Genomic DNA, 16691 nt, shown 5'->3' with positions numbered 1-16691 from the left:
TTTACGGGCTAATTTAGGTAACTATCTCACAAAAGGAGAATCCATGACAAATAAAAACAAGGCTCCGCTCTTCCCAACACCCACCTTGGCTCGGCGAGGTGGGGAACGAAGCTGGAGGAGAACCTCTGGTCATTTTGAAATCGCACAACAGCTGCTGGTTGAGGCTCCCAGGGCTGTGTTTGGAACAACTTTGTAATAAAAGTTCTTAGTTTGGGGAACCATGGTTACCAACACATTGAAGAAAAAAACAATTAGTAAAGAGAAATGACATTTAACAGGAGTGAACTGAGTGCCAAGCACTTTGTGTTCTCCTGCTTGATTGAACCTACACAAAAATTTTATATCCATTTTACCGAGGACAAAATCAAGCCTCAGAGAGACCAACAGTGCAGCTAGTGAAGGAGCAGGTAAGAAATCAGTCTATGTTTGTCCACACCAACTCTCCCCCTGCTACATCCTCATCCTGGAGACAATGATTACTAATATTTGTATACAAAGTTGACACAATTTTTTTGTTTTTGTACCTTAATTTTCTTTGCCCTCCCACCACGTAATGATTTTCTACAGAATAAATAGAAGAGTCTGGTTTTTTTTTGAGAATATAGCTTTCTTAGATCTTGACTAACCAGAAAGTCATAAAATCAAATATTTAAACAGGTAATCCAGGAGCAAGGTGCTAATATGAACAAGGCCTATTTCTAGTAACAGAATAATTGAGTAAGAATTAGACAGACTACTCTACCTGATAACTTTAAGTCAAATGCCACATTTGTAGATCACACAGGGAAAAAATTAATCACCAAGAGCTGCCACCTCTCATTACTTGAAGTTTGCTTCTAAGTGGGCATTTTGTCCACATACTGTGAAGGGCAGCTACGGACTAATAAAGACGACGTTCTCTTGCTTGCTTGCTCCTCTCCCCTTTCCTTCCTCCTTCCCTCTCTCTCTTTCTTCATTCCTTTCTCTCTCTTCCTCTTCTGTACTTCTTCCTCTTCCTCCTCCTCCCCTTTTCCTTCCTCTTCCGTTCTTCGGCAAGGCTATGCTCTGAAGAATTCACACTTACGGGCTAGTTTTATTTATTCCTTTTCTTGGGCATGTCCACCTTCCCCCCACCCTGTTTTGGCCTGTTTTATAAAGCTATCTATCTTTCCATCAGAGATTTTGAATGGTTAATTAGCTTCAGAGTGATCAGAAGTTCTCAACTCATTTACAGTATTTCACTTTTTTCTCTCTCCGAAGTATAGAGATATTAAGGTACAAAGAGGGTACATGGCAAGACTCAGGAGAAAAACAACAACAACAAGTGTTTGAAAAGATAAAACAAGGTCCTTCACTGGAGAGCAACCCCAAGCAACACACTAGATTTCCGAGTAAAATACAATAAATCGGCAGATAGCAATATGCAAGCATCAGAATCCGGGGGGGTGGCTGGGACTTTATTGACTCCAGGGACACCCAAAATGGCACATTCGCAAAAGTTGCCTTGGCAATCTGAGAATTAAGCTAAGGATACTCTTCTTCTAAATCTTTGACCAAGACTGCTACAAAAATCGGATGGTTTTGGAAAAGATGATGAAAACCATCCTTTTAAAAAGCCGAAACAGCTAATTTTTCAAAAACGCCTTCACTGCGCAATGGGTGGTGTGTCTGTTCGGCTTTACACTCATATTTCTTCCGATTTTCTGGGCCCTTTGACTCCTTTAGAAATGTAGAAATATTGCCAAAGGACAAGGGAAACAATGGAAGGCTGTGTGGGAAGAGGAGGAGACGGGATAAACATCTGGATTGCGTTTGATCCGATGGCTCTCTCCCGGTTAGGTGGCCGCTGCCCTGGGCGAGCGGGAGGGGGCTGCCTGTGCTCGTATTTGATTTCCAGGTGCAAGTATTCACTCATCTAAATCCTGACCATATGCTGCCATACATCTGCGGAAGTACTGCTGTTGCTTCTTGAACTGGACATAAAACGTACACCTGACTGAGGCGTGCAAGATAGATGGTCCCGAAGCCTCAAAAGCTCCAGCATTTTCCCAGGGAAGACTGAAGCCATGGAAGTGTATCGAATAGCTTGTGTCTTGATGGGTCTTTTGCCTGGTTAGTATGGCGTTCAGAGGCAAGTTGCAGGACCCAGGAGAGAAAATGTCTCGAGCCCCACCTTGGACCATTTTGTTCATCATTTACAAAGTGAAAGGAGTGATTTTTTTTAAGCTTTTATTTATTTATTTGACAGACCGAGATCACAAGTAGGCAGAGAGGCAGGCAGAGAGAGAGAAGGAGGAAGCAGGCTCCCTGCTGAGCAGAGAGCCTGATGCGGGGCTCAATCCCAGGACCCTGAAATCATGATCTGAGCCGAAGGCAGAGTTTTTGTCTTTTTTTGTTTGTTTTCTTTTTTAGATTTTATCTATTTATTTATTTGACAGATCAGAAGTAGGCAGAGAGGCAGACAGAAAGAGAGAGCGGGGGAAGCAGGCTCCCTGCTGAGCAGAGAGCCCGATGTGGGGCCCAATCATGACCTGAGCCGAAGGCAGAGGTTTTAACCCACTGAGCCACCCAGGCGCCCCGAAAGGAGTGATTCTTCAATCCCCTAAGGGAAATCCACCCTGTGTAGGGGGAGACATGTTGAAGACAGCAATCCCACTGCCCAAGATACAGTTTAGGGGGAAGAGTAAATTCTGGAGGTCTACTGTGCAACCCTGTGCCTCTTGTTGTATTATACACATAAAGATATGTCAAGAAGCCAGATGTCATGTTAAATGTTCTTACTGCAATAAATGAACCCAACGAGACCAAACCATTCACTAATTGTTGGCCAACTGCAATCTTGCAGGACATGGCTGTTTGCCAAACAGAACCGAAAGTTTATACGGGATGGTTAGTGATTGTGTGATTTTGGAAGACATTGGTTTACATATCTGATTCATAGTTTTCTCATCTTTAAAATAAAGGCAATACTAGTTCTCATATTGGGTCTTTGTTAGAATTCAATATAATGCAAGTAAAAGCATCATGGTTGCTTAAAAGGTGGCAGTTATTGTTACTATGGGACTAAAAGTTAGGAAGCCAGTTTCGTCCATCGGGCATTCAATTTATAATTTGAAGTTCCATCAATTCCACGGTGGCAAATTGAAAGGCATGTGCGGAATGCTTTCAGGCCTAGGGTCAATAATAATCGCAAAGGTGGCTCCCATTGTGGAATGATACAGGGCCTCCATTTGGAGACTGTAACCAGTACTGAGCTGTGATCAGAAGAAGAAAGCCCTTAAAAGGAAACACTTTGAAAGTGTCAAAACTTTTTTATTTCACCTCTGGGCCATTTTATATATAAGCCCAATATTTTTTTAAAAATTCACATGGCTGGAAATCTCTGTTAAGTCTGTTTTGTAAGGTTTTTTTAAATTATTTTTTATGTTTATTACAAGGGAATGTAATAAACAGGAAGAATTACAAATATATTTTTGTCAGAGATATTTTACTGTATTCCAATCTTTTGATTGTTGGTCAAGAATCAAATACTGTTAACAGTATTATTGTATTAATAAACAAAAACTTAATTCCCTGACAACGGTAAGGAATAATACTATTAAAAAAAAAACTTTCAGAAAAAGCTGGTTAATATTGAATGTCTTTTTTTTCCTAGTGTATTAAAAGTAGAGACCTATGTTTTCCTTCTGTAATATTTTGATGTTTTTAAGAATAGAGAATGGAAAATTACTGTTTGTATTCCATATTAACTTATTATTGAGTAAAAGCATTTTTTTTTTTCTGTATCAAAGACTTAAAGACCTTGAATTTTTGTTACACTGAAGGAAAAAAAAAAAAAAGGTAAGGCGTAAGAAAAAAAGAAATTATCCTTACTGCATTTTGCAGCTTATGAGTTTGGTAGAATTCTTGTTCCCTTTCTTGTATCAATCCTTTCTTATGATAGATGGAAAATGAATTTAGCATCACACTGGGGGATTCCTTGGATTGTTATTTAAAATATCCAAAGGATGGGGCACCTGGGTGACTCAGTTCGATAAGCGTCTGACTTGTGATTTCAGCTCAGGTCATGATCTCAGCCCCATGTCCTGCTCTACACTCAGCAGGGGTCTGCTTGAGATTCCCTCTCCCTCTCCCTCTGCCCCTCCCCTAGGTCTTGCAAGCCCATGCACATACTCTCTCCCTAAACAAATCTTTTTTTTTTTTTTTTAATTTATATGAGAGAGAGAGAGCATGAGAGAGAGAGAGTATGAGTGGGAGAAGGAGAGGGAGAGGCAGACATTCCACTGAGTATGGAGCCCAAGGCAGGGCTCCATCCCGGCACCCTGGGATCATAACCTAAGCCAAAAGCAGACACTTAACTGACTGAGCCACCCACAAACACCCTAAATAAATCTTTTTTTTTTTTTTTTTTTTTTTTTTTTTTTTAGAATTTATTTACTTATTTGACAGACAGTAGGCAGAGAGACAGGCCGGGGCAGGGCAGGAAGCAGGCTCCTCACCGATCAGAGAGCCCAATGTGGGGCTTGATCCCAGGACCCTGGGATCATGACCTGAGCTGAAGGCAGAGGCTTTAACCCACCGAGCCACCCAGCTGCCCCTAAATAAATCTTTAAAAAATAAAATAATGAAAGGATAAATAAAGTGTGAGTCAAACTTACAGTTCTGTGCACTGGGTTTCGGTTCAAGTAATAATGTACTAAGGGCAAGAGGAAGGGAGGAAGGAGCGGAGGCAGGGAAGTGACGTGGGGAAAAGCAGGGGTAACAGAAAAAATAATGATGGCAAAGAAGGAAAGGAGAAGAAGGGAGCAAAAAGGAAGAAAATAAAAGGCAAAAGAAGGAGGCAGCAAGTGGAATAAATTCTTTGGGAAACTATAAAATTAGGAACTATTTTGTGGGAAGGCAACTTGAAAGAGAGATACACAACAATGAAATAAAAACATCCATAAAGAAGCCACCTGAAAATGTTCCTTATTTGGGAAAGGGGTGCTATGCAAGTGCCAACTGAGTTTCCTCAACAAATGAGTGTTAATGGACCAGGGACATGACTAAACTCTGTGAGGCAAACAACCTACACAACATGAATAATGATTGGAAAAGGAAAATAATTTGTATCATACAAACATTTGCTATTTCTTTATGGGTCATGTCCTAGTGATGAGGGAGCAGGAGGCTGGCTGAGGACAGAGCAAGAGCTGGCGCCTTGCACCTCCTCTTCACCTGCTCCCCTCCATATGTGTAGCATTCCTCAGGCACTCCTGACCACCATAAAACGATAAATAGTTCACTTGCAGGGATCGCAATCCTGCAGAACAGGAATCTCCCTTGCTCTACAAGATGTCCTAGAGACCTAAACAGGGAGGTTACCTTATCAATAGCACAAATTTCCAGAGGCAAGTAACTCTCGGTTCCTGAAGCCCTAATGTCTCCCTCCCACCATAAACTGGAGGAGGCTGAGGTAAAAGGGAATGTAAATGACAGCAGGATCATAACACCCCACCAAGAATCTCCCAACTAGCTTGATGTTAGTGCCTGACCTAAAGACGACATTGATCAGGCCATAAGGGCAAGGCCTCCCCCCGGCACCTTGTAGGCCCTCCTTAACATGTGAAAACTCTGTTGAAACCTCCCACCCCTTCCCCTCCCCTTCCCCCAACCGCAAGGTATATAACATGCCGACCCTCACAACCCGGGGCAGCAGCTCTTCCTGCCCACGGGTCCTGTCCCCGTGCTTTAATAAACCACCATTTTGCACCAACAACGTCTTAAGAATTCTTTCTTTAGTCGTCGGCTCCGAACCTCCTCACCCCACTGAACCTGACTTAGGTTCTGGGACTTCATCACTAGGTAGTTACTTGAAATCCATGCTTACATTGCAAACGTAATACTTTGAAGATAATCTCGGCAAGAAGTTCGACCAGTACGTCGACACTGAAATCAATTGCTTAGACCCTTCTATATTTACTCTTTTGTTTATGAGATTTTTACAGCTCATTCTGAAAATGAGAAACTTTGAAATTTGTGACTGTAATATCTGGTGGTTTAAAAGTTATTTGAATTCAAGGTTCAAGTACCTGAGTGCTACACACCAAAAACACACCATGACTTTAGGAAAATCTCACGATGGCCTGCATTCTTGATTCGTCCCTTTTCCTTCCCAGCCCTTCTAAAGCCTTGACTCAAATTTCAAAAGTCTTAAAAATTCTATTCTTCAGTGTTGGATGCTACATCCCTAGTGCTGAAATTATGTATACACATACGTTTAGTTCTTTCTTCTAAACTTCATCAAAAAAGAAGAATATATACAATTTTTTTGAATTGATCTCTTTTCCACCTGCTCTTAAAGGACTTCTCCAATTCCCACGTAAAGGATAAAACAACACCACATGGGTTCTTCTTTTATCATTTTCTAATAAGTAACATGCCTTTAAGGTGCCTGGATGAGGTCCCTCCTAATCCGCATCCGATGCACTGTCACTTTTAATTCTCAAGAGAAGGAACTTGTAACTTTCACCCCTTTTTCAGGGAGACAGCGAGTGTCACACAACACAGTGTTGGATGTGGAATAGAATTTAGGTGTGGCCAATTGCAAAGCCATATCTTTATATATTCTGCCTTCTAGTCTTTTATCACATATGTCTCAGTCTGCTTCCATCTTCCGCCCCTTGACTTCTGAAGCTAAGGTTCTCTAGGGCAGCTATCAAGTTCTCCTCAGCTGTGCTTCGATATAGGGATGGGCATGGAAGGAGGTTCATAAAAAATTTTTGGCAAGAATACAGTAAACCCAGTTCCAGCTTTATAATCAAGCTACCCTTAAGCTTTGCAGAAAGCTCCTACATCTTCTCAGTCTCTTGTTACCTCAAACAGATCTGCATGCTCTACGCACAGGGTTCGAGAAGGAAATTAAGAGTATTATATATACCTGGTCATATACGGGGACTCCAGACTAACAGACCCAGTCCTAAATTTCTTGTTTAAACTCATTTACACAAACAGGATATTCACTCTAGGTTTCTGCAGAGAAAGCCCTTCTATTGGTAAACTGGGAAATTCTCAAATCCCAGAGGCACAAGTACTTCAGAATCATGGCGACTTTTCTGCTACAGAAACGTATGAGCAAACCTGGCTCTATGGAGGGAAAGGGAAAGCAAAAAGCATTCTGATGATGAGGGCCCCAGATGAAGGGAGTGCTCTTAATTTTGGAGTGTTTGTGAAGTGACATTCCCAAGTCTGTAGTCCATTTATTATGGCTCTGTTCTGGCAGGCTTTCACCAGGTGTTTTTCAACGAAGCACTAAACTTCCCCTCGTTGACTCCAAAAGGAAACCTTCAGGTAGGTTTAATGCAGAAGATTAAGACTGCATTAAGATTAAGTCTGAAATGTTCTGCTACCAATTAGCCCTCTAGTATTTCTGTAAGCCTTGAATTTTTGATGCGATCAATGACACCAGTGGAGCCATCTTCTGTGGAGTGGTTATTAAAGATATAAAAATCAATACAAAGATGATACTTAGAAATCTATATCACAAGATAATGAATCACCATGAGAGCAGACTAAGAAGAATGTCAGCAAACCAAACAGAAGGTTTGTGCATAACAAAGTATCTCGTGCCAGTAGAATTTAAGCTAAATTTTGCATGAGACAGAAGTCTTCAGGCTACACTTATGATACATTTGCATGACAAGGTTTTAATAAGATGAAAACACAAGCCCAACCAGGCAAAGGGCTTCTAGTAACATTTTGGGGGGGGCGGGGAGTGGGGATTGAGATGTTCACGACTGAGCCAATAATGGCATGATTTAACTTTAACTAATGATAAAATAGCATTAAAACTTTCTCTGTCACTAACCCTCATTCAATTTCTTTTAAATGAAACATTATTTGCCTGCATTTTAAGTCCATAAGTACTGATTGTTATTGGAGCTACGTATCGGAGCTTCACAGAATAGCCCAAATTTAATTTGAACTGGGGATTGATTTCGTTTCCTTCAAAGAAGATTTTTTTTTCCTTCCAAAATTGAGCTGGTGCATGACTTTGCAAGTTCATTTTGGTTTTCTCCTTGACACAATTGTAAGTGACAGGAGAACATTTATGTGTTTTGTCCTTAAGGGACATCACGACGTTGCTAATGAAGCCACAAATGACTGGGAGCTATTCTACGGCTTTAGAGATATGGATTCCCTATGATCTCATGTCATCGCTGACAGAAAAAGCACAAATAAGCAAGGCTGCCCTGTCTCCAGTACACTAAACCACTGTATATTTAATAGATATAGAGTTTTATGCTTGAGATTTTCCAATTTACAACTACATAAATAAACTTTTATAGACAGGGATTAGGTGAGGGTGTGTTTTTGTGTATGTTGGGTGGTGCAAAAGTCATAAATGTTTCTATTTCGTTTTTTCTCCAGGCACATATACGAGTCCCTCATTAGCACTCATCAGTGGCAACCCTTATGGAAAGACCTGCTCATAGCCACTAAGCATCAAGTCTTAAAGAGCAAAGCCTGGCTCTCCATTAACCAATAAACTTACTGATTTACTGAGAGATGTCTTTGCTTTTCTTGGAATTTTTTCATCCACGTCTCATCCTAGTGACAACACCATTTCCAGAAAGTGAAGCGATTTGTTTGTGCTGTTGTGTATTACGTATGGTTTTCTCAGTGTTTTTGCAGGTTTGAAAGGTTGCCTTGATCAGTCAGGGTGGGTTTCCCACAGATTGATTTTTTTTTTCTCCCAACATATCATGTAACAATAAGAGAGCTAGATACATCTTGTGCAGTCTTAACAAGTCTTTGCAGTTTTGACTTAATTTCTTTCCCTCTCTTTTACCCCCTGAGGGTCCCACAGCAAATGAACCATTCAGTAGCATAAAACAAGGGGAATTAGTTTAGATTTTAATAAAACACAAACCTCTTGCGGGCAGTATCTGCTCTGATGTCGAACGTGTGCAGATTAAAATATTGTGGTGTTTTGATTATTCTGACAACTCATGATAGTGCCCTTGAACCCCCATCGCCTGGGGGAACCTCAGCACCCAGACCGGTTCAGTTCTCAGCCTCATTGATGGGGACAATGGGGCCATCTTGGTGAAGATACTTTGTTGTCTGTAGAATCTACACTACAGAGCCATCAATATACTTAGCTGTTTCTCAGTACTTTTAGACTCAGGATTTAAGTTGAATAGTCCCTCTTATCTCTTTTAGGTGTTGTGAGGGGTTGGGGAAGGGTGAAAAATGCTATTCTCAAGGACAAGAGGCTTATAGGTAACATTTAAGAAAGTGGTTTCTGGAACAAAAAGATTTTGCAAGCCATGGAAACTTTTAGCCTTTATAACCTTTGTCCTGTTAGCTTGGGGATGGGTTTTGTTGTCTTGAAAGGCATTTGTTTCAAAGCTATTTGTTTACAAATAGCTGATGATGGTATAATTCATGCTAGTTGCTAAGGATACACCTTATGATAGCAGAGGAATTGTGAGGAAGGTATTCAGTAAGACTGAAAAGCTGTTTCTCCTATGAGGTCACATTTTAATGTTTTTAGGGGAAATGTTGGTTAGTGTCCTTACAAATTTGGTTACCAAAAAACCCAAATTGGATAAGTGTCTATACCTGGGGAGAATAATCAACTATTATTTTTAATAGGTGGAAGAAATGAGATGCTTAGCAATTACGTAAGGGCAAAGTCCTTCCTAACTGTCTAAAGGATAAAAACTTGAATCCAAAAACTTGGCCAGGTAAGTTGCATGGAAAAAGTTAAGTTTTCAGACAATGTCTGTTCACCAGATAAAATCCCGATGAATCACTCTTGATAAAATGAGCTGAGGTGATAAAAAGGCTAGATATCTGAACAAGAAAATTTCATTTTCCATGCAGTTAAGATGGGCCTATAGGCAGGAGATAAAACCCACAAAGAACATTTACAACATTAGATGAACACAAAATAGTTTTTTAGGTCTTTAATTTAATTTAGAAATCAAGAAGATAAATGTATTATTTTATAATACCATGTCATTTTTTTTTTAAAGATTTTATTTATTTATTTGATAGACGGAGATCACAAGTAGGCAGAGAGGCAGGCAGGTGCCGCCGGGAGCATGATGTGGGGCTTGATCCCAGGACCCTGAGATCATGACCTGAGCTGAAGGCAGAGCCTTAACCCTCTAAGCCACCCAGGCACCCCTATAATACCATGGCTTATATAATGTAATATTAATATATTTTTCTAGTTTCTCTGCAATAAAACAAGAGTAGTTTTAATTAACAGAAGGTTAACACATAATGGAAGCAAAAAGAATTATCCAGGAGTTTCACATAAGATCTGATCTTTGTAAACAAGCTCAGAATTAGGACTACTTCTTGACCTCTATGAATCAATGCTTCACTAGGCATTAAGGGTCAACCCTCTGACTGGTCACTTGGCTTTTATGAATCCAAATCTTAGAGGCTCTAATTTTAGGAGAAACAAAGCAGGATAAGAATATATTAAGGCAGGGAGAATTGAAGTTAAAATATAACCAAATGAGGGGCACCTGGGTGACTCAGTGGGTTAAGCTTCTGCCTTTGGCTCAGGTCATGATCTCAGGGTCCTGGGATCGAGCCCCGCATCGGGCTTTCTGCTCATCAGGGAGACTGTTTCCTCCTCTCTCCCTGCCTGCCTCTCTGCCTACTTGTGATCTCTGTCTGTCAAATAAATAAATAAAATCTTAAAAATAAAGTATAAACAAATGTGTTGAAAAAAGCTGGAAAGAAATATAACAAAATGTTAACCATGTTTTTCTTGAGGTGTTGGCACAAACAATGACTTTTATTTTCTTTCTTGTATATTTTGAAATTTATAAATCTTCAACAATAGCACTTCTACTCTACCCAGAAAAAAAAATAGATCAATGGAAAGCACAATCTAGTGGTTGAAATTACTGTTCTATACAAAACGAATGCATTTTACCACTGGTAACGCCTTTGGCTATAGAGGAAAGAGGGTTTCCATAGAAGGATTACAGTGTTTTATATCTAATTAGATGGGAAAGCTTTAGGCAAAATCAGAACTACCGATCTTGGAAGCTGAATACAGTGAAGACTTAAGAGACATGAGAAGAAAAGGTAAGATCAATGGAAGATCTTCCAGACAATAAGAACAGTTGGTTAGAGAGTGGGTAAGAACATGAGGAATGTGGAAACAAGACAAAGTGAGCTTTATATGAAAGTGAATAATAAATGAGAAGAGATTAGGAAGTAAACTGGCCTTGAATCTGAAAGTAAAGAGCCACGACAGAACTCTGTATTTTGAATGTCAAAATTAAGGAACTCCATTGGGAAATAAACCTATGGAATGAGCAAAATCAACCTTAGAGTTAGATTGATTTCTACTGGGATAGGGGGACTCGAAGTTATTAGCATTGGGTCCGGTTTATTAACATCTTAGCTTTCCCTTTACTTCCAAGAAAAAGCACATATGATGCTTTTACTCTTCATAATTCACTTGCTTAGTCAAATACTCATTGATTTTTCTGAATCTGTAGCCTATCTGCTTGTGAAACATTCATTGACTTCATGGGACTAAATAATAAGTATTGGTTGATGTTAATGTACATACATGCAATAAAACTGTCAACTTAGTCATCTTCCTGGTCTACCTGAGTATATAAGAAAAGCATCATTAAACAGTGAGCAGCACTGTCTGAGAGGTAGTACACATAATGGAAAGAGCATGCCCCTTGACCTCAGATAGACACAGGTTTGAGTCCTGACTCTGCTACTTGCTCCTTGTTAAATCTGATCAAATTAAATTTTTGAGCCTCATTTCTTTATCTTTAAAACAGGGACAATACCTTCTTCTGTATATAAATTTTGTGAGGATTAAATGAGATATACATAAATTAAAGCATAGACAGAATGCCACATATGCAATAAATACTCTATCCACAGTAGCTATAAATATCACTGCCATCAACATACTCACAGTTTACTTTCACAACACAATGCGACTTAGAGTTTCAAGAACAGTATCTAATTTTAATTTCTTTTGTGTGAGCCAAGTTTTGGATTATTAATATAAATGTTCTTATTTTTTTCCTTAGATGGCAAATGGTTAATTCATAGAACTAATTCAGGGACTCATCTTCCGTATTCTCCAGTCTTTCTCTATGAATGTCAATAATGGTATTAGCTTTCTCTTTCTCAATCGGTTCCTTTTGTGATTGGTCAGAAACCCAAAGACAGCAGGGACAGCTGAGGAGAATGAGTCTTCAGGGAGAGAATGTTTATGCTTGATGAACCTCTGAGACCCTGGGTTTTTATTTTGAATAGATGAGGTTACTCAGTAAGCTTTATGCCCAAGCCCAACATTTGGGTCTTAAAGACTTGAACTTAGCTACAATAACTGTAGTTCTTCCTGAGGGGAAGGAATTCTTTCTATCCAAGATGGATCTTTGCAGTTGCAATGTGATGGGCATGTCTCATAGTCCAGGAAAGCTTGGGATTTTGGTAGGATGTCTACTCTCGGTTTCACTGGGCACAGATGAGTGAAAGAAAGACCTGTTTGCTGGGTTTTACCTGGCTTTCATGGTGAATTAATCAGCCCCTTCATCTGACTACTCCTTTGTCTTGTTTTTAGGGGTCAAGTAGCTCATTATATAGACCCTGGATAATGTAAATATAGGACCATGGGTTATTTGGTCCTGAGAAGAACTACGTCTCCAAGCTCTACTCATTATTAAAATCCCCATTTGGATCCCACCTCTTCTATCATAACGCTGACAGAATTGATCATTTATAATACTGGAATGAACACATACATATATTTTTTGCGATGATATATTTATTTTTATATGTTGATTTTACTTTTATAAATAAACTGGAGAAAGCAACGATCACAGTTTTTACTCTTTTTGTACTCCCTTGTGGAACAGTTGAGGAGATGTTAGAGACCCTCAATAAAATTAGTTAAATTACTTTAAAAAAGCAGTTTCTAAACATCTAGCCAGTGAGACTGCAATAATATATTTAGCTCGTGCTTTTTGTGATTTTAAGGTTTCTAATGATTGTGAACAGGGTTCATTTGAAACTAACCCGTTCATTCTTGAAATGATGGGATCCGGGCGCAAGAGGAAAGGGCAGAGGTTGAAGGAAAGCCTGAGAACAGAATGTGGATTTGGTGCCTGTTGGAATTCACTAAATATTTTTGTTGCTTGAAAGTTTTTCTTAAAAATCAGCTTCAGGGGCGCCTGGGTGGCTCAGTCGTTAAACAGCTGCCTTCAGCTCAGGTCATGATTACAAGGTTCTGGGATCGAGCCCCCCATCGGATTCCCTGCTCACCCAGAAGCCTGCTTTTCCCTCTCCCACTCTCTCTGCTTGTGTTCCCTCTCTTGCTGTCTCTCTCTCTCACTCTGTCAAATAAATAAATAAAATCCTTGGGAAAAAAAATCAGCCTTCACTTTTGAAACTCCTTTATTTATTTTTTCAAATTTTATATAAGAAAATTTTGTTAGATCATTGTTAATTGTTCAAGATCACTCGGGAAATTCAGTAGAAGGTTTGGGACTAGAACTCAAAAATGCTATCCCAGCCATGTATCTTTCACAATGACACTTACCTGAAATGCTGGTTACAGGGAATAGACATTATCCACTCATGTCTCTTACATTACCATAGCAATCAACATTTATTTGTAGCATAAAGACCCCCCAAAATTATGCTGGAATAATTTAAGATAAAACAATTTAAAATTTCTGAAGTGTTACACTAAAGCATTGTCTTAATAGTTAATATTGCTTCCACCATAACTGTTACTTGCCTTATTTTCAATATTACAGTGAGGTGATCTTTTTCAAGACTATGTTAAGACAATAATACGTGAGTGGTCATTATTCAAGACTAGATTGAAATCTGCTATATTTACTGGATTTTTTTTTTGAAAATAGGAAAATGAAAAAACTTCATACCAACATATGAGTAAAAATCATGATGCGGAATGGTCTCTATTATTTTTACAAGAAATTTTCTCTTCCAATAGACTGCCTATTATTAATATCTATTCTTTAAAAGATACCTTGTTATTTCTACTTTGCCAAATATTGCCCATTTAAATGATTTTAACACTAAGTATCACTGTGAACTATTATAATAGTATGGTAAATTAAAAAAAGATTCTAACTTCAGTTTAGGTCTTCCTTCTTTTTCAAATTAATAGTCTAAATGGCTCAGCAGATAACTTGTTTAAAACTTATAATTACCATTTTCTACATATGGTTATTAAAATAAAAATATAGTCATAATCAATGATGGCATTTGTAAGAAATATATAAATTATGTTAAATAAACCATCTCCCCTATGTGTGTTAAAAGATCAATTGCACATATTTGCATTTTCCAAGTTATCTTCAGAAATAGAATAGTGATCAATTGCATTTTGGAGCTGAGAAAACTAGGTCAGAGAGCAGTTACTGACCCAGAACTGAAGCTAGGTGCTCCAGGGTTCCATAAACCATACGCTGATGTTATTTATTTTCTTTTCTGTGTTCTGTTCCTTTCAGTTCTGAAACTGGTGGATGGCAGATTTTAGAAACATGCTTTTGCTCATGGAGGAGGAAGAAATCCAATGACTTGTTCTGACCAACTAGTAGGATGGTTACGTTCATTAGAAGAGAAGGATGGATACCAGTGGAAACACAGACTACTGGCAAATCTACTGGAGAGATGAAGTCATTAGCCATATATAGGCTCATTAAGCTCTAATGGGGATCATAATCATCCGTTTGTGATTTGAAAGAACGGTGCCTCCATCCTTTTGAAAGGCTTTTTGTTTTGTAGATCCCTTTTTATTCTGCTTCCTGAAACTCTATGCCAGTTGATGTTTGCGTGTTTCTGAAATGGCTATGAGTCTTCTAATTGAATCTCCCACTCCACTGTGCTGGAGAGCTGACAGGTCACTTTACACGTCACACCACCTAGGGTTAGCCAGGGACCCATTCAAAGGGCAATGGGATGCCAATTATTTTCCTTCCTGGCATTTACATGAAAGGTATAATATATCTCCTTTAGGAAAGAGGCTGCTAAGAGCGAATTGGGAGTTTGCTTCCCTTAGTACTTCCCACAACCACCAAGTTTCTGGACAGGAAAATTAAGAAGCTGAAATAAAATGAGGAGGTAGAATGAAAGCCCTTTCGTTAATCAGTAATTTCAGTGTTTACTAGGTGCTAGGCAATATTTCAAATGTTTTGTGTCTACTCATTTGTTTATACTGTGCCGCAGCGCTTGGAAGCAAGTCTTCTGGTTTCCCCCACTTTGGCACTAAGAAAATAGAAGCCCACTGTATCATAGCCAGTAAATGGCAGAACCACAATTTGAATTTGGTTTGGCTCTGAAGCCCAGGCTCCTCACCACTTCGCTGTAGGTGATATCAAAGATCCTGTACGTACCTTCATCTAGATTTGATACCTTCTAGAAATGAACAATCATTTAACAAGCAGGAAAGCAAATGATGACTGATCTAGAGAAACAAAAATATGAGGCCATCCTCTATAAATTCCTTTACCAGGTACTTCCTCGTCTGACTTCACCTGTGGTAGAGGTGGTCTTAAAAGGATATTTTATAACCCCACTACTTCAACACAGGAATGCATCCCAATACTTTTGGGCTTCCTGTATGAAAATAACGGCTCTTGTCACTTTCCAATTGACTATGTGATTTGTAATGTCCTGGCATACCCCAGGGCAGGTGCCCCCTAAGATCATAAAAAAAAATTTATAAAAATTCAAGGTACATAGCAAGCTTTAAGTGACACACAGTACAGAGCCTGACTCTGTAGAGCGCCAACCTAAAGCACAACCCAATTTCCAACAGATGAATGAGAAACAACACATTTATACAATGCTGGATTTCATCCTATAATTGAATCCATTGTGTCATAGTTTGAAATTAATCATTTACCTTATGAATCTACGTAGGCTCCATATTCTTCAGAACTAGTTGTGTCTCTCAGAGTTGAGATGTCTGAGACCTAGAAGGAAGACAAACAACCCACCGTTCAAATTCAACATGGAAAGAATGTCAGTAGGATTAAAGATACATTCTCAATGTACGTAAAATATTGCTTTGAGTCAGATGCAAATTATAAAGGCATTTACTGTTTTGGAGTCTCAGAGAAGAAAGAATTTAGATGACATGGGGTATCTGTGTCGGTGTCCCTACGCTTTGAGAATCAGCTCAGACAAAAACATGAAGGGGTTTAAGATGTTTCTGGAACTGAGCCAAGTAACTGAACTCAGGAGGGAGGAGCAGGCTTCCCTCGCTCCACCTCTTACCCAACCTGGGGCATTGGTTAATAAAAAGATCAATTGCACTCTTATCTTGTTAGTCTTTAGACTGTCCATTGATGCCACCTGCTTACTTTAAATGTGAAAGCCTGGGCCAGCCATTGGAAAGCTGCCACCATCACTTGGGAACTCCCTTTCTTTCTGCTCTACTGATAGGAAGGAAAAGGCCAAAGTCAGACCCTTGGAAGCCGAGCATCTGTTCCTTTGGTAAGCACAGATGTGAGCGAGGGCAAATCAGAAAGCAAGTCTTTACCCAGGGAAGGGAGGGTGCATGGTTTCCTCTTCAATGACTATACCACGATGTGAGTAGGTAATAAGTTAATATTAATGTGAATGCAAGAAACATTTAAAATGCATATAATAAAATGGCTCAGAGGATTTTTCTTCTTTCTTTAGGTAAC

The 16691-nt window shown here is 39.2% G+C and overlaps 1 protein-coding gene across 1 annotated transcript in view; it reads right to left on the bottom strand.

The window, feature by feature from the left end:
* Positions 1–16691, bottom strand: part of ADGRL2 (adhesion G protein-coupled receptor L2) — a 605011-nt gene that overhangs the window by 484638 nt on the left and 103682 nt on the right. Inside the window, exon 3 of the mRNA XM_059136196.1 lies at positions 15905–15974. The gene's annotated coding sequence lies outside the window, so the exon portion shown is untranslated. The remainder of the gene's footprint in view (positions 1–15904; positions 15975–16691) is intronic.

This window comes from Mustela lutreola, chromosome 10 (assembly GCF_030435805.1).
Source record: "Mustela lutreola isolate mMusLut2 chromosome 10, mMusLut2.pri, whole genome shotgun sequence".
NCBI classification, from domain to species: Eukaryota; Metazoa; Chordata; class Mammalia; order Carnivora; family Mustelidae; genus Mustela; species Mustela lutreola.
Note: the sequence above shows the minus strand (reverse complement) of the source record. Positions and strands in the feature narration are given on the sequence as shown.